Source organism: Protopterus annectens, chromosome 6.part0 (genome assembly GCF_019279795.1).
Source record: "Protopterus annectens isolate FY-2018-M chromosome 6.part0, PAN1.0, whole genome shotgun sequence".
In the NCBI taxonomy this organism is placed as follows: Eukaryota; Metazoa; Chordata; order Ceratodontiformes; family Protopteridae; genus Protopterus; species Protopterus annectens.
In genome coordinates, this window is record NC_056737.1 from 1,137,640,097 (window position 1) to 1,137,667,339 (window position 27,243).

Below are 27,243 nucleotides of genomic sequence, written 5' to 3' on the forward strand. Positions count from 1 at the left end.
AAGAAGAAAAGTACAGTTGTGTACACCTACCATAAATGTAGATGTTCGAGTGTCTTCACTGTTGCAGTCATGACTGTAGGGTTCTCCCCTGCCGGCAGGCAGTCCTCGGTCGGCCAGAATCCCAAAGTCTGGGTCCGGCATCGGCTGTTCAACCATGCTCCCTGACGTCAGAGCGCCAAGAGTACAAAGCTGACAGCCGACGCCATCTTCTCCAGTTTTTCTTGCCGCAGATGTCAGGAGTCCCAAAATGAGAAAGGTCCCATATCCTTTGCAAATACACCTCAGAAAAATGGTGAGAAAAGGAACCACACAAAAGTAAAAATAAGAGGGGACAGGAGGGAGGGAAACCCAGACTGCAACAGTGAAGACACTCGAACATCTACATTTATGGTAGGTGTACACAACTGTACTATGTTCATCGTGTTTCACTGTTGCAGTCATGACTGTAGGGTAGAATCCCAAAGCTGAAAGAAAGGGAGGTGGTCATAAAGAAGAAGGGGCGGCTAAAAGGCCCTGCAAGACTGCAGAGGCAAAGCCTGCCCTAGACTTAGAGTAGAGAGGTAGATTGTAGTGCTTAGAAAAAGTATGCACTGAACTCCAAGTTGCAGCTTCCAAAATGTCTTTGGTAGGAACTCCCTGAGGAAGGCCGCAGAAGTGGCAGCAGCTCTGGTGGAATGAGTCCGTATACTCCCTGGGATTTGCTTTCCATGGTGTGAATAACAAAATCTGATTCCATGAGCAATCCATTTAGAAATGGTCTGTTTTGAAATGGCTTTACCTTGGGAACTTGAAGCATAAGAAACAAACAATTGTTCTGATTTTCTGATGTCCTTGGTTCTGTCCAGGTAAAATGTAGTTGTCTGTGTACATCCAAGGAATGTAAGATCCTTTCCCCTTTATTTTGAGGAGTGGGGAAAAAAGTTGGCAAGTGGATAGTTTGATTTAAAGCCACTTTGGAAACCACCTTAGGCATGAAGGTAGGATTAGTCCTCAAAGACACCCTGTCTTGATGAAAAATAATATAAGGTTCCACAGCCATAAGAGCTTGTAACTCTGAAACTCTCCTGGCAGAGGTTAGGGCTAACAGGATTGCTGTCTTCCAAGATAAAAACTTGATGTCAGAAGAGGCAGCAGGCTCAAAAGGAGGCAAGGTTAGTTTTTCCAAAACATAGTTGAGATACCAAGCAGGAATGGGAGGAGATCTAGGAGGTCTTAAATTCTTAGCTCCTCTGAGAAACTGTCTCATGAGCTGGTGGGAAAAGATTGGAGGGTCTGTATTATAATGAGCAGAAATAGCAGAGGCATGTATCTTAATGGAAGAGAAAGAGAGACCCTTATGTAAGAGATCTGTCAAGTAAAGTAAAATTAAAGGAATGTTCGGAAGAAGAGGATCAGAATCCTGAGCCTGCATCCAGGAACAAAATCTTTTCCATTTTCCTGCATAAGATTTTCTAGTGCTAGGACGTCTGGCTTCTAAAATGACATCCATAACCTGCTTGGGTAGGAAAGAAGAAATCAAAGGCCCTGGATTAACCAGGCCACCAGGCTGAGAGTTCTGACATGAGAGTGCAGAACCTGACCCTGATGTTGGGACAGAAGGTTCGGAGACTGTGGTAAAACCCAAGGGGGCTTCAGACATAGGTTTTTTTAGAGTTGGGTACCAAAACTGTCGAGGCCAATTTGGGGTCAGCAAGATTATCATCTTGGGCTTGTCCTGTTTTATCTTTAATAATACCAGTGGAAGAAGAGGAAGAGGCGGAAAGGCATATCCCGAGAGGTTCCTCCAACTGAATGATAGGGCATCCACTTTCCAAGCTTCTTTGTGGAAAGTCCTGGTGCAAAAATTCTGTAGTTGATGATTGAGATGGGATGCAAAGAGGTCTATGTGAGGACATCCCCAGACTGCCGTTATCCTGAATATTTTGGTGTCCAGCATCCACTCGTGTGGATCCGAAAGGTTTCTGCTCAGACTGTCTGCCAGGAAGTTTTGCTTCCCTGGTAGAAACTGAGCTTGAAGGTCCAGATTGTAAGCTAGAGCTGTGTTCCATAGATCCATGGCTAGTCTGCAAAGGGGGTAGGAATGAGATCCCCCTTGCTTGTTTATGTACCACATAACTCTGGTGTTGTCTGTCCGTATTAGTAGTTGTCCTGGTTGTAGAAGATTCCTGAAGGCCATTAGAGCTTTCTGAACGGCTAACATTTCCTTTAAATTGATATGCAGGTGCTTCTGATCCTTTGTCCAAAGGCCCTGCAGACAGTTGCCCTGAAAATGGGCTCCCCAAGCATAATCTGAGGCGTCCGTGGTTAGAATCTGAGTGGCAGGAGGCAGACAAAAGGGTTTCCCTTTGTTTAGAGTACATGCCCTGGACCACCAAAGAAATTCCTTTTGAAGGCAAAGCAGGACGGAGATCAGTATATGTCAAAACTGCGGCAATGCTGAGACCATACACTTTTTAGGTACCACTGTATTTTCCTCATGTGTAATCTTGCATATGGTACGAGAAGGATGCAAAAGGCCATGTAACCCAAAGCCTGCAGGAATCTCCTTGCAGATAGCTGAGTTAAAGTTGCCAAGGATTTGAAAGTTGAAGCCAGCTGTAATTGTTTTTCGGATGTCAGAAATGCCATCTGGGTTGTGGTGTTTAGAAGAGCACCCAGAAAAGTTATCTGCTGTGAGGGTGTCAAATTTGACTTTTTTATGTTTACAGAGAATCCCAGGAACTTGAGGAGGTTCTGTACAAACTTTAGATGCTGGAGTAAGACATCCTTGCTGTCTGCCTGAATTAGACAATCGTCCAGATAAGGGTAAATTTGAATTCCCTTGAGTCTGCAGTAAGCTACTACTGGAGCCAGGCATTTGGTGAAGACTCTGGGCGCAGTAGACAATCCAAAGGGCAGCACTGAGAATTGAAAGTGCCTCGATCTGGCCTTGAACCTGAGGTATTTTCTGCATTCCTGCCTGATGGGAATGTGTAAATATGCCTCCTTTAAATCCAAAGTTACCATCCACGCATCTTTGGATAGCATTGGAAGTAGTTGCTGTAGAGTAAGCATCTTGAATTTTGGAATCTCTAGAAAGGTGTTCAAGACTGACAGATCCAGAATGGGTCTCCATGAGTTTTGCTTCCTGGGGACTAGAAAGAGCCTTGAGTAAAAACCTTGTCCCATCTCTGAAAGTGGAACCAGTTCTATGGCTTTCATAGCCAAAAGAGCTTCCACCTGGTTTAAGGCCTCTGTCCATTGATGTTTTGGAAGGTCTGGCCATCTGCTTGGCCTTGGCAGGGTATGAAAATGGAATTTGTAACCTCTTAAAACCACATCCAGAACCCACTTGTCTTGGGTTATATGAGTCTAATTTTGATAAAAAAGAGAGAGTTTTCCTCCGAGGGGGGCTTCCAGGCAAGAAGTTCCTGCAGCCCAACAGAGGGAGTCATTGAGTTTGTTTCCTATGAGTTTGTGACCTATCCTCTCCTCCCCTAGGGGTGGAAGCAGTCCACTGTCTTGGTCTATAAGAAGCTTGTGTTTGAGGCCTTCCTCTGGAGCGTCTATATCTACCCCTCTGAGGCCTGTCTGAAGTTGGAAAGGACCAATTTTTAGAAGGCCAATTCCTGCTAAATCTTGGTGGCTGTACTTGTAAGAAATCTTTAACTGTTTGCATGGATTTCGCCTTATCCTCCATCTTTTTAATCATCTCTTCAGCTTTTGATCCAAACAAAACATTATGCTGAACAGGAGCATCCAATAATTTAGCTTTTACTTGTTCAGGCAAATTTTGTTTCTTTAGCCATGCATGCCTTCTAATGACTGTGCCGGAGGCAGCAGCCCTACAAGAAGCCTCCAAGGCATCAAATCCACAGTGTAAACCATGCTTCCCAACTTGTTCAGTGGCATGCAATAAGTCATGTAATTCCTTATCATCTGCACAGGCAGAAATGGAAGTAAGCTTTTGTTTTAAAACAGACAAGAGAAATTGCTGGTATTTCAGCATATGAAACTGACAGTTTAAAGCCCTAATGGACAAAGTTGTAGAAGTGTACACTTTTTTGCCCCATCTTTCTAAAGATCTAGAATCCTTTTCAGTGGGAATGGGGTTTTTGGCAGAAGCGGCCTTAACTCCCTTAGGACCCTGAGAAATGGTTTCAGTGTCAGCAGAAGGGTTCTTGTATAAAAACTGGTGGGAATCAGGAACCCTGTAATATCTATCAGGCTTAACAGGAGCAGGAGGAAAAGAGTCAGGGGTTAAGTTAGCCTCCGAAAAAGCATCATCCACAATATCCAAAACAGGAGGAATAGCCATGGGTCTATGTTGGGGGAGAAGAAGAAAATCCCTTAGTCTTTTCTTAGATTCTGAATACTCCTGTCCTTCCCAGTGGAAATGCTCCCTCACTTCATGCAAAGTTTCCCCAAAAGAGAAATCCTCAGGGGGAGAAGCTGAAGGAATGGATTCCTCAGCATCAGAATCCTCATAAGGAGGGAAAGAATATTCCTGGTCAGAAGAAGAAACAGAAGCCTGATCAGAGGAATCATAATAAACATCCTGCCTTGGCCTTTTATCTGGAGGGGGATGAGAACCCCTAATCATAGTAAGTCAATCCTCCGCCATCTTGAGTAACTGTTTCTGTGACTTGGGAGCCGGTTCAGAAGAGGCCTGTGTTGCAGTCTTTGATTTAGAAGGAGTCTTTGCCTTTGTCTTTGCCTTTATTAGAATCTGAGTAGGCCTGAAAACCCCTTCGGAAGCCGGTACCTGCACAGTGGCTCCGGACCCATCCGAAGGAGCATTGTCCGAAGGTCCTGCAATAGAAATATTTAAAGGCCTGGTTGGCTCCTCATGAGAGTCCGTTTCGGCCATCGGTTCTGAAATGGCCGACGACAGGGGCTGCAAAAGCGCCTCACTGACGACGGCCGAACCTGAAGCTGGCTCCGCTTGTGCGCTATCATCAGATTTGGACCTTGGAGGCCTGTCTTTTTCCTTGTGACGTTTGTGAACTCCGGTAGCCGGAACCGTATCCGACGACATTTTGCAGTTAAAGCGCCTACCGAAGTAATGAAAAGCAAAATTGTACCTTCGTTTAATTGTACGTTGATTGAATCTAGCACAAAACCGACAACTAGCTACGTCGTGGTCAGGGCCTAAGCAAGGAATACAGTAAGAATGAAAATCCTTATGAGGTATTTGCTTCTCACATGAAATACAGTTATTAACTTTTTCTGACATCGGACTGGAGCAAGAAAAAGGTTTCCCCAACGGGGTACTTAGCTTTGAGTGGAGAAGAAAGTCTTCGGACTGAAGTATATCAGAAAAAATGGTCAGGAGTCAGCCGACCGGCACTTGTGAACTGCTATCACCGCACGGCAAGAAAGACTGGGGAAGATGGCGTCGGTTGTCAGCTTTGTACTCCTGGCGCTCTGACGTCAGGGAGCATGGTTGAACAGCCGACGCCGGACCCAGACTTTGGGATTCTGGCCGACCGAGGACTGCCTGCCAGCAGGGGAGAACCCTACAGTCATGACTGCAACAGTGAAACACGATGAACATCTCACGGAGTCTTTTCTTAGAGTCTGAGTAATCTTGGCCTTCCCAGTGAAAGTGTTCCCTCATGGTGTGTAAAGTTTCCCCAAAAGAGTAGTCTTCAGGGGGGGAGACAGAAGGAATGGACTCTTCAGCATCTGAGTCTTCATAAGGAGGGAAAGAATAATCCTGGTCCTCAGAGTTAGCTGCGGAAATGGATGCTTGGTCAGAGGAAGGATAATCTTCCTCCAATCTAGGCCTTTTGTCAGGAGGGGGTTGTGAACCCCTGATAAGGGTAATTAAATCCTCAGCCATCTTAAGCATCTGTTTTTTAGGTATAGGGGCCTGTGGGGGGGGGGGCTGTGGACCCGGTTTCCTAACTTTTAAGGGGACTTTAAGTTTAGCATAAGACTTAATAGAGATAGTTGTCGGTTTGAAGACACCTTCAGAAACCGAAGGCCTGTCCAAAATTTCCGGATCACCGTCAGGGTTGGCGTCCAAGGGGTGAGATGGAACCGGCTCCTGAGGCCCAGCTGATTCGGTCTGGGAGGCCATCCGAATTTCTAAATCAGCGGTAGCCAGGGGCTGCGTAGGCGCCTCGCTGAAAACCGGAGAACCGGCGGCAGGCCTTGCTGAGGCCTCGGTATCTGGTCTTGGCCTTGGTTGCCTGTCCTTATCCTTGCGTTTTTTAATCATTGCTGATGTCGGTTGCTCCGACGACATGCTATAGTTAAATTTTCTGCCAAAATAATGTCGGGCGAAATCTGCCTGACGCTTGATTGTACGTTTGTTGAACCTAGCACAAAACCGACAACCAGAGACGTCGTGGTCTGGGCCTAGGCAAGGAATACAATAAGAATGAAAATCCTTATGAGGTATTTGTTTCCCACAAGAAATGCAATTATTAACTTTGTCTGACATTGTTCTGAGGCAAGAAAAGTTTCCCCAATGGGGTACTTAGCTTTACAGAAGACTCCGGGCTGAAATTCGATTAAAAAATCTCAGGAGCTAGCCGACCGGCACTTGCGAACTGCTTCTGCTTCGGGCACCGCGCGGCAAGAAAGACTGAAGAAAATGGCATTGGCTGCCTCTTTTATCCCCCTGTCGCACTGACGTCAGGGAAGAAGCGACGACAAAAGATGCCGGACCAAGACTTTGGGATTCGGTCGACTGCAGGACCGCCTGATGGCAGGATAACCCAAGTGTGATGACTGCAGCAGTATAACACGATGAACATCATGATGATCCTCACATCCATGTTTCTCATGAGATGGCCTCCCACTGACAAATGGAGGAAAAAGTGACATAGTACAGTTGTGTACCTACCATAAATGTAGATGTTCAAGTGTATTCACTGTTGCAGTCATTACTCTTGGGTTATCCTGCTGGCAGGCTACCCGCAGTCGGTCAGAATTCTAAAGTCTAGGTCCGGCGTCGGTTGCTGTCGCCTCTTCCCTGACGTCAGTGCGCCAGGGGTATAAAAGATGCATCCGACGCCACTTTCTTCAGTTTTTCTTGCCCCAGATGTCAGGTGTCCCCAAAATGGTAGGCTAAAAATATTATGCCAATAATTATGCATGCAGTAAAATAAACATTTCCTTCATCTACAAGCAAATACACCACATAGGTTGTATAAGACAGAGAAGTATAGGTAAGTCCCAGCAAAGAAAAGGAGGATGGAGGGTGGGTAACCTGGACTGCAACAGTGAATACACTCGAACATCTACATTTATGGTAGGTACACAACTGTACTATGTTCATCGTGTTTCACTGTTGCAGTCATTACTCTTGGGTTGAATCCCAAAGCTAAGGCTGGGTGGATGGGCCTAAATAGGATTAGGAGAGGCTATAAGGCCTGGCAGAACTGCAGTGGCGAAGCCTGCTCTGGATTTAGAGTAGAGAGATAAATGGTAGTGCTTTGTAAAAGTGTGCACTGAACTCCAAGTTGCAGCCTCTAAAATGTCTTTGCTTGGTACTCCTCTGAGAAAGGCAGCTGAAGTGGCTGCTGCCCTGGTAGAATGAGGCCTAATGCCCTTGGGCACTGATTTGCCATGTTGTGAGTAGCAGAAACGAATGCAGTGGCCTATCCATTTTGAAATAGTCTGTTTTGAGATAGGCTTTCCTTGAGATCCTGCAGCATATGCCACTAAAAGTTGCTCAATTTTTCTGAAAGCTTTAGTTCCGTCCAAGTAGAAGCGTAGTTGTCTGTGTATGACCAAGGAATGCAGAAGTCTCTCACCCTTATTTTGTGGGTTTGGATAAAAGGTAGGCAAATGAATGGTTTGGTTAAGGGCCACACTGGACACTACCTTAGGCATAAATGTTGGGTTCATCCTTAGAGAAACCCTGTCTGGATGGAAAATGATGAAAGGTTCCACAGCCATGAGTGCCTGTAACTCCGAAACTCGTCTTGCAGAGGTTATTGCTAGGAGCAGAGCTGTTTTCCAAGATAAAAACTTTATATCAGCTGTATTGGCTGGCTCAAAAGGCGGCAGTGTGAGTTTTTCCAAGACATAATTGAGGTCCCATGCAGGTACTGGGGCTCTCCTTGGAGGTCTTATGTTTTTGGCCCCTCTGAGTACTGCCTTAGCAAAGGATGGGAAAAAATAGGAGGTTCCGTATTGTAATGAGTTGAAATGGCAGAGGCATGAATTTTAATGGATGAAAAGGATAGGCCTTTGTCCAGCATCTCAGTTAGGTATTGTAAAATCTGAAGAATATTTGGTACAGATGTGTCAATTCCTTGTGCCTGGTTCCAAGCACAGAATCTTTTCCATTTTTCTGCATAAGATTTTCTGGTACTGGGCCTCCTGGCCTCCAAAATAACATCCATCACTGCTTTAGAGAGAGGTGTGCTTTGAATGGTTACATTATCCGACATGCTGCCAGATTTAGGGTCCTGAGTTGGCTGTGCAGAATCTGACTGTTTCACTGGGTCAGTAAGTGAGGAATTAGAGGCAATGTCCAGGCTGGGCCTTGAGACAAGCTTTTTAGGATTGGGTACCAGTGCTGGCGTGGCCAGTCTGGGGAAATCAGAATCATTCTTGGCTTCTCTTGTCTGACCTTTAGGAGTACCTTGGGGAGGAGAGGGAGAGGAGGAAAGGCATATACTGTTAGACTTTTCCAGCTGAATGACACAGCATCCACTTTCCATGCTTGCTTGTGATAAGTCCTTGTGCAGAATTTCTGTAGTTGGCAGTTGTGAGGGGAGGCAAATAGATCTATGTCTGGGCATCCCCATTCCTTTGTTATCATGCTGAAGACTTGTGGATTCAGTTTCCACTCGTGGGGATCCATAAGGTTTCTGCTTAGTTCGTCTGCCAGAGTATTGTTCTTTCCTGGCACGAATTGTGCTTGCAGGTGTACTTGATAAGTCAATGCTGTGTTCCACAAAGTCATGGCTTGTCTGCAGAGGGGGTAGGCATGTGTGCCTCCCTGCTACTTACCACATGACTGTAGTATTGTCCGTCCTTATCATCAGTAGTTGTCCTGGATGGAGTAGATCCTTGAAAGCTGTCAGATCATTCTGAACAGCTAGCATCTCTTTTTGATTGATATGTAGATGCATTTGGCTTGTGGACCATGTGCCCTGAATACATTTTCCTGCCATGTGTGCTCCCCAGGCATAATCTGATGCATATGTTATTGACTGCCTGGCTGTGGGTAGAGTGAATGGCTGTCCCTTGCTGAGGTGACAGGCATGAGCCCACCATCGAAACTCCTGTTGCAGGCAAGGAATGAGGGTAATTAATGCTTCCAGGCATTGACAATGTTGAGTCCAGACACTTTTTAGGTACCGCTGAAGTTTCCTCATATGCAGTCTGGCATATGGAATTAGCAGAATACAGGATGCCATGAAGCCCAAAGCCTGCAGAATTTTTCTTGCAGATAACTGGGTCTTTGTTGCCAACATTTTGAAGTAAGAAGCCTTTGTTTGTCTGGCATGAGATAAGCCATCTAGGCAGTTGTATTTAAGCTTGCACCCAGGAATATTATCTCTTGAGAGGGTACTAGTTTTGATTTCTTTTCATTTACTGTGTACCCTAGGCAAATTAATAATCTTTTTACGAACGCCAGATGCTTTAGTAGAGTGTCCTTGTTCTCTGCTTGTATAAGGCAGTCGTCCAAGTAAGGATAAATTTGAATTCCTCTTTGTCTGCAAAATGCAATTACTGGTGCCAGGCATTTTGTGAAGACCCTGGGCGCAGTAGATAAGCCAAAGGGCACTGCAGAGAATTGGTATTGCATTGAGCCAGCTATGAATCGGAGGTATCTTCTGCAGGATTGTCTGATTGGTATATGCAGGTATGCCTCTTTTAGGTCCAAAGTTACAAGCCAAGCCTTCTTGCCGAGCATGGGCAGAAGCTGCTGCAGAGTTAACATTTTGAATTTTGGAACGTCCAGAAATGTGTTTAGAAAAGACAGGTCCAGTATTGGTCTCCAGGCTTTGTCCTTTCTGGGGACCAAGAAAAGTCTTGAGTAAAATCCTTGTCCCTGCTCTTGCTGTGGTACTTGCTGAATGGCCCTCATTTGCATAAAGGACAAAACTTGTTTTTGAGCCTCTGCCCATTGATTGTGTGGCAGGTTTGGCATACCTTTTGCCTTTGGCAGGGTGTGAAAAGTAGAACCTGTAGCCCTGGGACACTATATTCAATACCCATTTGTCCTGGGTGATCATGTGCCAATTTTGAGAAAAAAGTGCTAGTTTTCCCCCTAAGGGGGCTGCAAGAAGATAAGTGCTTGGTGCTGGTAGAGGCAAGTCATTGGGACTGTTTCCTGTATGGCTGTGCTTTGTCTTCTCCACTTTTGGAGGTAGAAGCGCCCCACTGTTTAGGCCTGTATGAGCCCTGGGGCTGGGATCTGCCTCTGGGACGCCTGTATCTGCCTCTTTGTGGCCTGTCCGACACTGGAAAGGACCAGTTCTTTGTAGGCCAGTTCCTGCTAAATTTTGGTGGCTGAACCTGTAAGAAATCCTTTACTGTTTGCATATATTTCGCTTTGTCCTCCATTTTCTTCAAAACCTCCTCTGCTTTAACACCAAATAGAGTATCATGCTGTAATGGAGCATCTAATAATTTTGATTTAACATGATTAGGCAGATTTTGTTCCTTTAACCAAGCATGCTTCCTAATGACAGAACCCGTAACTGCGGCCCTGCAGGAGGCCTCCAGAGAATCAAAACAACATTGCAATGTATGCTTTACCACTTGTTCAGTTGCATGCAATAAATCCTGTATTTCCTTATTTTCTGTACAATCAGAATTAGTCAACATTTTCTGTTTTAACAGTGACATTAAGTATTGCTGATATTTAATCATATGAAATTGACAATATAAACCCTGACAGCCAAAGTAGCAGAAGTGTAAACCTTTTTCCCCCATCTGTCTAGTGCCCTTGAATCCCTGTCAGAAGGGACAGGGTTTTTTTGCAGTAGCGGCCTTAACCCCCTTGGGACCCTGAGAAATAGTTTCTGGGTCAGCAGCAGGGTTTTTATAAAAAAAATTATGTGAATCAGGAACCCTGTAGTATCTATCTGGTTTAACAGGAGCTGGAGGTAAGGAGTCTGGAGAAAGGAAAAATAAAAAGAAAATACATCTACAATGTCTAGCACAGGGGGAATAGCAAGAGGCCTGTGCTGAGGAAGTAAAAGAAAATCTCTAAGCCTTTTCTTTGATTCTGAGTAATCTTGGCTCTCCCAGTGGAAGTGCTCCCTCATGGTATGCAGGGTTTCCCCAAAAGAATAATCCTCAGGAGGAGAGGCTGAAGGAATGGATTCTTCAGCATCAGAATCCTCATAGGGAGGAAGAGAGTATTCCTGTACAGAAGAGGAGTCAAAGGAAATGGAAACCTGACCCGAAGAGTCAGAGTTGGTCTCTTGCCTAGGCCTCTTGTCAGGAGGGGGATGGGAACCCCTGATCAAGGTAATAAGGTCTTCGGCCATTTTGAGCATCTGTTTCTTAGGCATGGAAGTCTGTCCTGGAGAATGCTGTACTTGTTTCTTTGTCTTTAACGCTGCTGTAGTCATTGCTTTTGAAGCTGAAGTAGGCTTTACATATAGCTGTGTAGGTCTGAAAACACCCTCAGAAGCCGATGCCTGCTCAGCGGCTCCGGACCCATCTGAGGGAATGATTTCCGAGTGTCAAATACCTTGAGTATCCAGAGGCCTAGCTGGCTCCACGTGGGAGTCGTCAGCGGCCTGTGGCTCTGAGGTAGCGGGTGTCAGGGGCTGCTAATGCACCTCACTGAGAACCGGCGACTGGCTTAGCGGAAGCCTTGTCGTCAGTTCTGGATCTCGGATGCCTGTCCTTCTCTTTTTCCTTGCGTTTTGTTAGAAACTCTAGAAACTCCGGTCGTCTGCAATTCCGACGGCATTATGTAATTGAATTTTCGGCCAAAGTAATAAGCAAAATCAAACCGACGCTTAATAGTGCGTTTGTTGAATCTAGCACAAAACAGACAGCTAGCAACGTTATGATCAGGGCCTAGGCAAGGAATACAGTAAGAATGATAATCCTTATGAGGTATTTGCTTCCCACAAGAAATACAATTGTTAACTTTTTCTGACATCGGTCTGGAGCAAGAAAAAAAGTTTCCCCAATGGGGTACTTAGCTTTAACGAAGACTTCGGATTTGAAATTCGTCTGTGAAAATCTCAGGAGTCGGCTGACCGGCACTTGTGACCCGCTTTTGCTTCGGGCACTGCGCGGCAAGAAAGACTGAAGAAAATGGTGTCGGCTGCATCTTTTATCTCCCTGGCGCACTGACGTCAGGGAAGAGGCGACAGCAACCGATGCCGGACCTAGACTTTGGAATTCTGGCTGACTGCTGGTAGCCTGCTAGCACGATAACCCAAGAGTAATGACTGCAACAGTGAAACACAATGAACATCCAGGCAACATTTCACCTGGTGGACTATTATACCCATAACTTTGCTGCTGATTCTGGTTCCCTCTGCGTTGACAGCTGTTCTGGAAGTTGCTGCAACACCTACAACTCCCTCCAGAACCTCTACTATTGTATAGAGGCATTCATGAAAATGCATGTTAGGGAGCGTCATACTTTACATCAAAAGTCATAACAGTGCTGCGCTCTTGTTCTCATTCCTCCAGCCTGACTTTTACCACCGGAACAAAAGAAGCAAGTTTTCATTAAAGGGGGCATTACCTTAGAGTTAGTGGCAAAAATCACAAAAGCAAAACCAGACACACTAACATATGCACAAGAGATGTGCCAAACTCATTTTTAGCCTGGAAATAACTATAAAGGCTGGCATTTGAAACTTAAACCCCCATTTACCAAACCCATCCACAGACTGGTTGATTTTGATTAACAGATCCTTTGATACATGGCATATGTGACATGGAGTTTACCACCTTCACAAGGAATAATTTGAGGATGCATAAACCCACTTCTCTAACCTGTCCAATGCTCAATACAACTTATTTAGCAAATGAGCCGCTAGGCTCTGAGGGATATGGGCCTTTTCTAAAGCAGCAGCTGTAACAGGTACTCCACTCCATCTGTAGGTAGGGATCTTATTCACCACGTCCAGTTTTCGGAGGCCACAGGATCTTGTCAAATCTCATTGGGATGGGACTCACCACAACAGGGTTCTTCCACGTGGTTTGTCTCCTTTTCTAAAGCGTCATGTCAACTTGGAGGACCACTCAAGTTGAAGTCACAGGGGAACGAAAGGCCTCTTGAAGGCCTCATTCCAGAGTAGGAGTTTCTGGAGTCAATCCTGCCTTCAAATCATATCAAGTCAGGGATCTCCTCAAACTTAGGTTCTCCCCTTCCCAGCCAGATGAATTGATTTTCTCATCTTCATCTACATCTGAGGTAGGGGACTCCAGAGGAGAGTTGACACTTCCTTTATGACACTGGAGGACTGCAACAGTTTTAAGGTAAAATGGAACACACTCACCTGAAACCAGCTGAAATAAGTACTCCTTGAAGGCTTTGCCGAAGTGCTAGAGAAATATTATAATTTTTGCTCCATTAGGTTCCTGCCTGTTGTTGGATTTATATTGCTTTTTGGTTTGTGGTCTTGTGAAATGAGATTAGTGTTGACAATCTGTGATAAGAAATAAACTGCATGACAGCCTCCTCAAAGAGCAAAAATGCCCAAGAAACAATTAAGGTGCAATCCAAGGCCATTTATAAATGTAACCAACTTTCACATGTAACAAAACAAAAAAAAAGATCTGAGGAAGGGTCTTAGTTTGAAGCAGCATTTGGGATAAAGTCAAAGGCTTTAGGAGCCTGGAAAAGTTCTGGATAATGAACAAAGTCTTGCTGATCTTAGTCTAGAAAGTAATGGAAATAGAATCCCCAACATCAGATGTACTCTTCTCACCAAAGACATAACTGCATCACAAACTTGCCTATAAAAAGCTTGCCCCACATTTACGAGAGAAGGAAAAATCACAAGTACAAATGGTTAATTTTTTATGGGCATATAAAGGCTTAGGTTAAAAAGCATTAAGAGGAAGTCTTTAGATTTCTGCAAAGTAACAAGCATACGAGAGGGCAGTGAAGATAAACATGCAGGTGGTAACCCTTCAGGACTATAACTAATTAACTTCCAAGGAGATTGCTACTAAAACAGCAAAAGAGGACACCTGCAAAGTTTCCTCAAACCTGCAACTATACCCCATCCCATAATGCGTTTTCATTCTCAGAAAAGTACAGGCAGTAGACGCACAGTAAGCACTATTTCTGTCACTAATACTCTTGTTTGCATACTGTTACTTACTGACATTTTTACCAGATCTAAGGCGATTAGAAATAAACTTGGATCAATTCCATCAGTTTTGTTCATCAGACACACTGGGTAAAAAAGCTTTTATATTATTAGGCACAAACCAGATAGGAAAATACAGCAGGACAGCAACAATCAACTTGCATAACTGGAAAAGTCTAGCAATAACTTAATAGGGACATTACATAATTACTCAGAATACATTCCATGACTTCTTAAAATAACTCTACTGCATGATGTAGATGACAAGGCAATTAAAATAAGCTGCAAAATCAGTAGAACAAAGTCTTATGAAGCTAGGTTTACCATAACTAAACCATGTCTACTTTGAATAGCTTTTTTCCTAGTTTAGGTATTCCGTGTACTAAGCAGACTCCTCACATTTCACGCCCAGTACATCCTGAAGTAAGCATCAATGCTGAACTAATGCCACAGCTAACTGCTTCCCCATCAAGGCTTCTGCAAAGCAGCATCAGTGCCTGCTAACATGTGCACTGCTAAAACTAGATTACTGCCTGCTTCTTGTGAACTACTCCTCTGTCGCACTGAACAATCAGATTGGGTTTTTTTCTATGAACTTGACTTAAATTTTATTGTTTGGCCCTGAAATATGGCTCAAACTACCCACACATGGTCTCTTAAGCTGAATAGAATCAACAGTAAGGTCTTGGCCTGCAAGCGCTTTGCACCACTGCCAAGTGCTCACTTTCAAGTTATATTTGCCACACTCTTTCAAATAATATGCCACAACCCACGAAAAAATTAGGATTTATTTGTACTTTGTCAGTTTGTAATCGATCACCACTGGTTAAAAGCATTATCACTCTACTTACCTTCTTTCACTGCTGCATACTGTTACTTCTTTATGCCAATCTTTGTCCGTTTACTTTGCTCCTGATATTCTGTCCCCAGGTTTGTCCATCTGGATTCAGGCTGAAGATGGAAGAAGAAAAAGAACCCCAAGGATCAGTCTGCCTACTTAGCCAACAAACTTTAAATAAGACTACAGAATACACCTCAATAGTACAAAACAAGTCTGACAATTGCGTTAGAGATAAGTTAACTTTAGCAGCACCACTAGCACAGACGAACAAAAACAAAGCCAGTTAAATGCAAAGTACAACAGTTACATAAACTAACAGTATGGGCCCAAACACAATCATCACTTATGCAGCATCATTCACAAGGCATAGGAATTATCCACAATTAGAGAGATCTCTGGCTGCCCTTTGATCTTGGTCATCTGGCAGAAGGAAGGAGAATCAGGCTTATCTGGTATGGGAGATTTCCTCAGGAAAGGGCAAGTGTTTCCTCCTACATTTAAGCCTTGCTTCCCCCACTCCAGTGGATTTCAGAGATGGAGAGAAGGATGGAGAAAACCAAGATCCAGATACTATAATCACATCCTGAGAAGATCCTCCTGCCTAGAAGGTGGGGTGGAAATTGAGAACAACAGAATTAGAAGATTCCTGGGCCAATGTCTGAACCATCACTGGGGGTGTCCATTCAGAGAAATCAGTAATGTAAGTGCTGGAAAAGGCAATGGCCCTAGTCCCAAGACTGAAGTCACAAACCCAGACTGAACAATGTCAAACACTAGCTTGACATGGTAGCTGAAAAAGTAGGCCCCTCCAAGGATTAACAGGTTGATCCCAACCCTCCAGGCAGCCATTGACACCCCCAGTTGAAAATCAGTGGTCTTGACATCAAACACAAACACTGGTTCCAAGAAAAGAATAAGTGGCCCCAACAGCAACGGGAATAGAGTATGGTTCCTGGAAATCAGGCCCTCGGCATCGATGAAGGCACTAGACTATGGGAAGCTGATGGTGTAAAGAATGAACATTGGTGTCAAAGGCAACACTGGAAGATTTGAAGGTAAAACCATTAAATGGGCCATTGATGCATATGCCAAAACTGAAGGGTCAACAGTTTGCCTCAGTGGAACTGGGACTCCTAGGATCACCCTCCAGAAGTGTCAGGTCTCACATCTGAAAAGGTAGGCACAGGAGGTGCACTCCGGCTTCCAGTGTTAGTGGGAAAAGACACCTGCTGCACCCATCTGCTAATCTATGCAAATCCAGTCAGTAATATGAGAAGTTTCCATACACTTCCAGATGGCTCTCCTGAGGCTGTAGGTGGGCGGAGCTTTGTGAGTTTAAGGACTGATGATGATAACACAGGACAGTAGCCACAGAGAGAAATACCTTGGAAAGCAGAGAACAGGCATCATGTGAAAAAGTTGCCATGTCTGAGAATGTTTGCCAAGGGCGATGTCACTCGAGGATCATTTTTCATGCTTGTTTTTAACTTATTTGGTGCTGAAGGAACTACTGCAGCAAGCCAGATCGGTTTCCTGCTTTAATTTGAGTTTTTGCCCAAAATCGGTGTCTTCAGCTACAGATGGAAAGAAGGGGCTATTGCCATCCTTAAAAAACTGTTAAAAGAGCATTTTGGAAGAAAACACCAAGATGCTGTGTGTAATTCTTTAATAATCCCACAGTAAATACGATGCACAGTCCAACAAATACACAAACGTCCACAAGTTAAAAATGCATTTTCGTCACTATAAAGACTTCATCATTACAGAATTACACTCAGCAACTTGGTGTTTTCTTCCAAAGTGCTCTTTTAACAGTTTTTTGGTCGTTTTGGTGTTGAGCACTTTAATTCCCATTTTTTTTTTGGGTTACTGTCATCCTTCACAGATCCTCAAAAATGGAGTCTATCTCAGGAAAGCGGGGAAATCAAGGGCGACAGGACTTGTCCGTTGTTTTCCAGGGCTTCTCAGATCTGGTGAGCTTGGGATTAGTACGTATAGTATTCTCCCAGAAGCCCCCTTCTGACGAGGTGCAGGAAATGGAGAGTTGCTAAACCACATTGGTGTAGGTGCGGCCTCCAAACTGATCAGTGCAGCCTCCCTTAAGAAGGGCATAAGGGGGAGCTAGACCACAAACTCTAGCTGCCATTATGGTATGCACCATTTGATTTTGTAAGCTGGAGTCAAACAGTGCTGCTTCTAATACATCTGATGGCCTACTGCAGTAAAGAGAAAGCAAAAGGGGCATCAATGCCTGCTGCCAGTCAGCACTAAGATCATCTACCCCAACACCAGAGGGATTGGTCATGGGTATTCCCACACTAGGGAGAACCAATGCTGGACAACACACCAAACAAAATGACACTAGGAAAAAAGACATGGAGAAAGACAGGTGCTAGAGAAGAAACTCAACTGCTGATTATTCAAAGTCAGCATGTCAGGACTCAGTGCCCCAATTAGGTTTTATTTTCCAGCCATTTTATGGCCAACACCAGCTGGTCATAATCAACTACAAGACAGGTTGGAATTCTCAACTGAGGGAATACAAGAAATGCACTGAAAAAAATGGCTGACTGGGAGCTCTGTTGAGAAACATATCAGGTAGTTGGAGCAAGCTCAGCAATGAGTAAAATGGGAATATTAACTTCCTGATAACCAACAAGCACCCATTTAGTTAAAGTTTAATTTCAGCCTTAGAAAACCTTTTGGAAGGTCTAATTGCTTCATCCTTTTTTATTTTTTTGGACAGGAGGATGGGGAACTTGATGCAGATAGCTACTCCTCCAGAGTTTTTTTTTTTTTAAACTATGGCCTTCTGAGTACATTGAGTATTCACTGAATTCTACACTGACTTTCCAACTATCAATGTCATGATCAAGCCTCAAAACAAATTAGACAGTTATTTTGTTTGGTGGTGAGTGGGATTTGCTTTCTGTAGGCACACTTTCCATTGAGAAAGACAACAGATGCTTTAGTACTGAAAAATGAAACTACAAAACTTTATTCTAGAAATGTAAAATTAGAAAACTGAAAACTTGTGCCATTCTACACTTCTTACCTTTCGTAGGATTATAGGATATATAAAGCAAGTCAGACAAGAGGCAAAATTTGCCTTGCTAATATCCACCCTCAGGGTCTACAACCATTTGCAAGAAGGGTGATGTCTGCAAGCCCTGCTGTAAATTTAACTGCACCCATCCAACCATCCATGCTTTGTTTGAAAGATGATGGGGAATTACATTACTTGACATGCTGGGGGAGCCTATTGTAGAACAGGCGGAGGAGCTGGGTGATGCACCATTCGCTCCATCAAGTTTTGTTTATTTCTTAATGAAGGTTTAGATCTCTGGTTCTGATGCTGGCTGCAAAATATGACATTGTGAAGGGGAAAAAGGAGGTTAAGAAAAACTGTTACAGGCCAATTAAGGAAGGCACACCTCTCTCCTCAGGAACCTGTACGCACAAAGTATATGGATATGGAGGACTCCAGTCTCTTTTGGTAGACAAAGATTTTGAGACCAGAGATCCTTTTTGTTATAAACCTCTGTGTTTTTACAAGTTTTTAAAGATTTCAATCCATATACAATGGGTACACAGAAGGGTACATTAAATTCAATAACAGGTCTCACTAGTTCAGAATACAGTGGGACAATGATTTCCTTGGTTTTAGAAAACATGCCCTTGGCAATTATTTGTGAAATGTAGAAGGATTTTGTTTTTTTTTAAACATTTGCCATACAATGCTCAAAGGAGTGGGCTCTCTCAACTTGTGTGCCAAGATCCCCTCGACTCGTACAGTAAAGGGTGCTTTCAATGCAGTAGGAAAAAGACCTTCTGCTTCCTAAAGGGGATGAAGCTACATTTCCTGGAATCTATTTTGATCCCTTTTTTCAAATGGACCAGGAATCGACTGGGGTTTATTTGGATGATTGTATGTATCCAAAGAGGTTTCAACAACCACAGCAAATTTTGTTCATCAGAAATCAGTATCATCAGTTTGGAGGGATGCAAAATATATGCCAAACAGAAGAGGACCTGTCATAGATCCACAAGGGACACCAGTGGTCACCTTCTCTGCCCGAGGTGGCGTCACCCACTTGTACAACATGTGTTCTGTCCTTAAGGCAGCTGGCTATCCTCTTAGCACATAGGCATTTAATGTTTAAAGCAACTTATAAACATTTCCATCCTGTAGTATGGTATCATATGCCTGGGCAGGATAAAAGTAGGCAATATGCTTAGTGTAGCCATACTGCCAACCATTTGTGCGACCTTCTCAAGGAAAGTGACAACATTCAGGAGCCACGAACAGCCCTTTAAAAATCTGAATTGCAGTAGGTCTAGCTTAAGAGGTTTGTAATGCTGCACTCCATGGCTTTACAGACAAGACTTGTAAAGCTAATGGGTCTACAGTTCCTGCTGTCTGTGATGGGTTACTGTTATGGAGGACAAGAAAAAACAAGCTGCAAAACTGATATAACACAAACACTTGGTAGAGAAAACCACTTTATAGAGCAAAGCTTTTGGGCAGAACCCTTCTTCAATACTATTGAAGAAGGGTTCTGCCCGAAAGCTTTGCTCTATAAAGTGGTTTTCTCTACCAAGTGTTTGTGTTACTGTTATGGAGGGACATTATTACAACAGTGTGCCAGGATTCAGGGACACAAGTTAACAGAAAGATACTAGGCTAACGGTCCTAGAGCCCTAACAAGCCTAGCCATATTTATCCTGATTTGTCCAATCATCAGGGGTTAGGTGAGTGAAGTTTGCAGAGGTAAGGTTCTATGGTAGTCAATACCGGCTTCCTCTGTCCAGGAGAGACACAGGAGCCACCCCAGGAGTGAATTTGCGGTCATCCATCCATTGAACTAGGTTGCATTTGAAGAGGGTCCTGTAGCAAAGCTTAGGTTAAACAGTCTGAGGAGAAAGCTAGGTATTGTGGGTTGGAAGATAGGGACTACACATCCTGGTTTTGACTGCCGAGCAGAATTAGTGCCTGCAGCTGTGGAAAAGGGAAATTTAGCTTACCAATACTAAACTAACACGCAGTTGAAAAATTCGAATTGAAAAATACACACACACACACACATGCACGTAAAGTCCTAAATCTCTGACTCATCCCCTAACACATTACTTCTGCCATTAAGGGCTAGTCTTTGCAATATACACTCTACTCCCAAAAAAAAAAAAGCTAAAATTGCACTGCCGATGTTATGCACTACAAAGACAGGCTGCATATATGCTATCAAATTCACAGATAAATGTGTAGATGTTATATCCCCTAGCCATCTCAGACATGTATCAGTATACAGAGATCAGGCGAACAAAAAGTTTTAGACTATATACCAATATTTAAAAAAAAAAAAAAAAGATCCTTTTTATAATGCCACTGCCTAACAGCAATCCAGCAGCAAGTCATACGTGGTAGGCTGCACGTTTACTTATGTATGGAGCTCAATCTGGAGATGAAGGGAGGGTATGTTCTCAAAGATGGACCACCTTATCAGAGATCTATCACTACGTTAAGTACATAACTTTTGAATTTGACAAGAGGTTCATCTTCGGTAGCCAAAAGGCAGAGTCCCAAGGAAACAAACCTCCTAAGCAACAACTACAACTGAAGTACAGCCCATAATGACAGCAGCCCCAGAACAACATCTGGGCCTGGAAACTATGTACAGCTTATACAGCTTTGCAAAGACTATTTATTGAAGACAAAGCTGTTGTAGTGCAGTCACTATATGAAACAGCTATGGAATAAGGGTGTCGAGGTGCAAGTACAGTGAACTCTACTGTAGTTGGCCGCAGTATTAGCCATGGCTGAAGAAAGTACTTCTAGCCATTACTAAATCTAACCTGGCTTGCACCTCGTTGTGTCTGATCACGGTTGTCCAAAGATGTTTAAAAAATATTTCTTTTTAAATAAGAATATTGTACTGACCATTCCTTTTTACCTACTGATATAGGAACAAGGGGAGAATAGTCTGTTTACATCTTTGTGCATTAGGATGCTTTTTGCTTCTTGAGTATCTGAACCCAAGCTAGAAAAGATCCCCAACATCCTGGGTTTATAGGAACGGGAGGGATGGTTTAGCACAGCACTGTGTAAAAAAAAATGAGACCTACTACTGCCTCATATAAACCTGGTTGTTCAGCCAGTGTGAGGATGGGGGGCTTAAGGATGAGGACCAGAACAGCTGGAGAAGAAGATGAGTAACATTTGATAAAGACTGCCAGGAACTAAGCTGCCTCGACCAGCAGGTCATCCATATCCTTGTACCTTGGGATAATTTTGCCCAGAAGATGAACGTCTTCAACCGTGATGGACAGAGTGGCTGAGGAATCTCTAGTTGTTGCCTGAAGCAGGAACGTTTGGATTTTTTCAGTACAAAACTTTTTTTTTTTTTGTTTTTAATATCTTTTTGTAAGGTTTGAAGAAAGGGGCGAGAAAACAGCGTTTCTTTTCAAGTTCGGTAATCTTTTGTTAGAAGAAAATGCTCCAGTACCTGCCTGCACCTTCACACGTCCCAAGACTCGCACTCCACTTTCCTAAGCACCCTGGAGAATATTAGGGTCCAACCTAACACCCGCATACTGGGTGACTTCAACTACCCCTCCATTAACTGGGAAAACTACTCATGTACCAATACACTTGCCCAACGTTTCCAGCAATTCATTAAATCCAATGCCTTGGACCAGCTCATTCTGATCCCCACTAGAGGTAGCAACACCCTTGACCTGATTACTAACATGGGCGACCGTTGCTCTACACCAGTAGTCAAATCCTCCCTGGTTAGATCCGACCACAAACTAATCACCTTGGAGATCCACATCCCTCCCACCCCCTCTGCAAAGGTAACCACCATGAAAAACTTCTTCAAAGCTAACGTTGGGCTCCTAAAAACAGAGGTGGCTAATTTCATGGCACCCACGCAAATGGAGATCAGTTGCATGACTGCCAAATCGTACACAAATGCATGGATTTCGCCACACCCAACAAAACCCAGACTCTCTCCTCCAAAAAAAGGAAGCCAATCTGGTGGTCCCCTGCCATAAACAAATTCTACAACAGAAGGAGGAAACTGATATGGAATAAGGTGAAGTCCCAAGAGTGGAAAAACTCCCTTATCAGCCTCAACAAAAAGTTGAGATCCCTCATCAAATCCCCTAAAGCTAGCCATGAAAACAGAATTGCAGCAGACAGTAAAGAAAATCACAAGGCCTTCTATAGTTATGTAAAGAATCTCCACGGCAATACCCAGATTTGCTTTGAACTACTGCACAATGGTACCTCTTATACCGAGCCAACAGATATTGCCAATATACTGGCCGATAGATTCAGTGCCAACTTTACCCCCCCCCCCCCAAGGGACCAGTCAAAATACCAGCAGATTGCCAGGCACCTAGTATTACTGCTACACAGGTTAAAACAACACTGTCCAAGGCCAAGGATACAGCTTCTATGGGACCTGACAATATCCATAGCTGTGTTCTACATGAACTAGAGTGAACTGGCACTTCACCTGTGTGCCCTGTTCAATCACAGCCTGACCTCAGGCTTTGTCCCTACCAAAATGGCGCACTGCTACAGTCATCCCTCTCCACAAAGGAGGAGTGACTACAGACCCTGGGAACTATCGCCCCATTAGCCTGACGAGTCTGATATGCAAAGCTATGGAATGCATCATCATGGACCTACTAAACAAGGATATAGGGACTCTCCAAACTCTGGATCCCACACAGTTTGGTTTTGTGAAGGGTAGATCATGCCTGCTCAACTTGGTCATCTTCTTTGAGTTGAGTCAGTCACTAGAGCTGTGGAAGAAGGTAAGGAGGTTCATACAGCCTACCTTGATCTGGCCAAGGCCTTCAATACCATTCCCATTCAGGAATCATAGAAAAACTCACTAAGCTAGGCATCAACCCATCACTAGGTGGGTTGCAAACTGGCTCACAGGTAGAACCCACAGTGTGAAAGTAGCTGACTCCAAGTTAGACTGCCGACCAGTCACGAGTGGAGTCTAACAGGGTTTGGCTCTGGGTCCTCTCCTGTTTGGTATCTACTTCTCTGAAGTCCAGGCCAACACGAAGGGACTCTGTCTGACAAAGTTCACAGACAACTGCAAGTTGGGAGCTATTATTAACTCCCCAAGTGATGTTGACATCCTACAGAATGGCCTCACTGAGACCAACAACTGGTGTCAGAACCATGGCCTTAAGCTCAATGCCAAAAAATGTGTCTTCATCCCCTTTGGGAAAAAACACAGCTCTCATGAATTACCACATCTATGGTAGTCCACTGAACACAGAAGGCATTATAAGAGATCTGGGAACACAGGTTGACAGCAACCTCTCTTTTGACCACCACACTGGCACTGTAGTCAGAAAGTCCTTCTATGTGGCACATCTCATTACTAAGGGTTTTGCATCCAGGAAGAAAGAGGTCATTGTCTCCCTCTACTCTTCCCTCATTAGGCCAGTCATCGAGTACAATGCCCCATTTGGCATGTACCTCACTAAACAACTGGAAAGGCCGCAAAAGTACCTCACAAAGAGAATCCTAAGCCTTAAACATTTGTCCTATATGGACAGACTAAAAAAACTCCAACTATTCTCTATCTCATATCGCCTACTTAGAGGCGACCTCTGCTTGACTTACAAAGCCATGTCTGACCCAGCTCTGTTAGAAATGCTACATCTAAAGAAATCCCAATCCCTCTCCACCACACGCTCCAGAGACCTCAACCTTATTGCCACAATCAAAAGAACATGCTAGAGGGACAGGTTCATAACCCAGAGACTGCCCATGCTATGGAATAGACTTCCCGTACATGTCAAGCAGAGCACCTCACTGGCCCTCTTCAAGAAAAATCATGATGAGTGGATGGGAAATAGAAAATTCACCCCAGGGATCACGCCAGTGGCTTTACTCGACAGAGGCACTGGGAACCAAGGTTGGCTGACACGATGCCAAAGTAATACTATGGGCTAAGCTTGTAAAGGCCCCAGGCCCATTACCTAGTACACACCTAGGAACCTATGAATCATTAAATCTAAGGTGTACTGTACAATGAATAGCGTCACCCTGATAGCCTGAACAAGATAAGTGGTTAATGTGCCCATTGGTGACAGAGATGGCCCAAGATCAAGAATGCTTAAAAAATGAAGGAGCTTGTTTACAAGTGACCAATTAGGCCCAACTATATGGAGGTGCAGAAAGGTACTGGAGAATTTTATTCTCACAGAAGACGTCTGTCTTTGAAAATAACTTCTGATTTCTGGTCTCCCTTCTTCAAGGCTTACAAAAAAATAAAAAAAATATTTTGCACTGAAAAAAGTCCCAAATCTCTTTTCCACAGTAGGCTGCAAAAAGCCTGCTAGTTTCCTCAGAATTCCCTTGGTGGCCCCACCACAGATGGACATTTTCCAGGATGACACCAGAAAGATTTCGGAAAACTCTTGACAGTGTCTCCCTTTGCCAAGGAGGTGGACCAAATTTTCTGCCCTCTAGTGGAGCATTTGGTTTATTCAGAGCATCCCAAGTCCAGCACCACTGTATCAGCAGCAAACCCATGATGCAGACTCCTAAGCCCAATGTCTCTGTGTCTTTTGGCATCCCTACACAAGACCCGGCCCCCCAACTGGTCAAAGTCCTGCTAGTCATCCTCCATATATGAATCCAGGATTACAAGCAGCTTTCATATGTGGATATTTGTATCGTCTACCTTGTACCAGAGTACTCAATCACCTAATCGCTATTTTAAACCCTTCACAGAGATATGGCTGAAGAACTACAGTATGCGATGGAGGAGTGAGTTACTGGATGGTCCACTGAAAGAGAACATTAGGACCTTGGCAATTGCTTTCTCTAGTTTAGCAACCCCATGGTCCACATGTACTGCAATGCCACTGAAGGGGCTGCTAAACCAGCAGGCTATGTCACTGCATAAGCAGCCACTCCTGACTGCTCTTAATCCAGTTTGTTAAAGATACCAAGGTGACCTTTTTAGACTATCCATTTAAGAATTCCCTCCGTTTAAGACCTTAGATTAAAGATATGAACGAACAAGAGAAAAGAAACACTCAAGTTTCACCTTATATGGCATGCCTTACCCAAGATGCAGAGTAAGCAGTAAAGGATGCAGATCTAGCATGGGACACAGCAAAAAAAGGGTGTGGGAAGAAGACATTTCCCAGACTTGATCATAGCAAGATCATGGACCCAGTGTCCTCAATGACTTCCAAGAGGCTGAGGTCAACCCCAGGATGATTACAAAAATACTTATTCCTTCCCCAGAAGTCTCCCACAGGAGGCATGAGGGGTCAGAGTCTTCCTCCTTGCCCTAGGATGAAGAAACAGCTTAAAAATAAATGGGCCATAGGATTAATCATCACGCTTACAACCTTTTAGACTTCAAGGGACTGACTGTCTTTAACCCCATGTTGATGTTTCTACCTACCATATACATAAAGGTTATTTTTGAAGCTAAAGACCTACCTCTGTAAAGGAAGCCCACTTCATAAATTTGGAAGGGGTTGTGTACTGTATTTGTCATTTTTCTTCTACTGAGACTCAATTTTGAGTAGTAGATTTTCTCAGTCTCTTGACTCCCACCGTGACAGGCATTTACTTTTAGTTTCAGGCTTCCCATTTTGGTGTTCGCTCCCACAATGGTGTATTCCAGCCACAGACTTTTAAATACAATCAGATCAAGCATTAGATCATGTAGAGGTCATCTCTTAGTCACTTATAAGAAATAGACTATAATGAGAATTCCCAAAGCATTTCTGATTTCCAGCTATCAACGTACTGTTGCAAGTTCTTTCAGGACCACACAGAAGTCAACTCCTGGTAAACTTTCAGAAACAGAATACAATGGCAGCTCCTGAAGCCTCTTTGTAATTTGTTTCACAACCTTGTGACTTTCCTTCCGGTAGCTTTGTTCAAATTCTCCAAGTGCCGCGTTATGCTCAGTAATGGTCCCTGGAATGAATACACATGCCCTTTAAAATTAGATGGGGGTACAGAACATGTTTTCTGACTTGGCACACGCATACTAAGCAAAGTACAATTCATGGAAAAATTAATGTATGGCAGTTGGGTCCTGTACTGCAAATCACAGTATCATAGTAAAATCTTCTGATGGGAGAAGGTCGACACTGCAATGCATGTCTAAACTGGATTTATAAATGTCCACATGAAGACAGTACAGTTTTGTACCTACCATAAATGTAGATGTTCGAGTGCTAATACAGCTGCAGTCATAACAGATGGGTTCTCCTGCCGTCAGGCGGGTCCTCGGTCGGCCGAATTCCAAAGTCTAGGTCCGGCGTCAGTTGTCGTCACTTCTTCCCTGACGTCAGTGCGACAGGGGTATAAAAGAACCAGCCAACGCCATTTTCTTCAGTTTTTCTTGCCCCAGATGTCAGGTGCCCCCAGAAGGAAGGCAATACATAAATTTGTGTAATAAAGCAATGCCATATAATCAAAATACAGTAGTGCAAGCAAATACATCATGAATGAATACCCAAATCTGGTTGCATGAGGATATGTTAGCCAATAGGCCTGTCCGAAGAGGGGAAGGAGGGAGGGAAACCTGGACTGCAGCTGTATTAGCACTCTAACATCTACATTTATGGTAGGTACAAAACTGTACTATGTTCATCGTGCATACAGCTGCAGTCATAACAGATGGGTAGAATCCCAAAGCTAAGAAAGGGGTGGTAGGCACTAGGTGGAACTAGGAGGAGCCAGAATGCCCTGCAAGACTGCAGTGGCAAAGCCCGCTCTAGATTTGGAGTATAGTGGAAGGTGGTAGTGCTTGGAGAAGGTATGCACAGAACTCCAAGTGGCTGCTTCTAAAATATCTTTGGTAGGAACTCCTCTGAGAAAGGCTGCAGAGGTAGCCGTGGCCCTTGTGGAGTGAGATCTGATGCCTGTAGGTACAGTTTTGCCATGAAAAGAATAGCAAAAGCGTATGCAGTGGGCTATCCATTTTGAGATTGTCTGTTTGGAAATTGGCTTTCCTTGAGCTCCTATAGCATAGGACACAAAGAGCTGTTCTGATTTTCTGAAAGGCTTTGTTCTGTCCAAATAATAACGCAGTTGTCTGTGGATGTCCAAGGAATGTAGTAATCTCTCCCCTTTGTTTT

The 27,243-nt window shown here is 43.9% G+C and overlaps 1 protein-coding gene across 2 annotated transcripts in view; it reads right to left on the reverse strand.

Annotated features, from left to right (window-relative positions):
- Nucleotides 1-27,243, reverse strand: part of TANC1 (tetratricopeptide repeat, ankyrin repeat and coiled-coil containing 1) — a 3,647,153-nt gene that overhangs the window by 3,121,818 nt on the left and 498,092 nt on the right. For both annotated transcript variants that reach the window (XM_044074752.1, XM_044074753.1), the window contains exon 2: nucleotides 15,104-15,203. The gene's annotated coding sequence lies outside the window, so the exon portion shown is untranslated. The remainder of the gene's footprint in view (nucleotides 1-15,103; nucleotides 15,204-27,243) is intronic.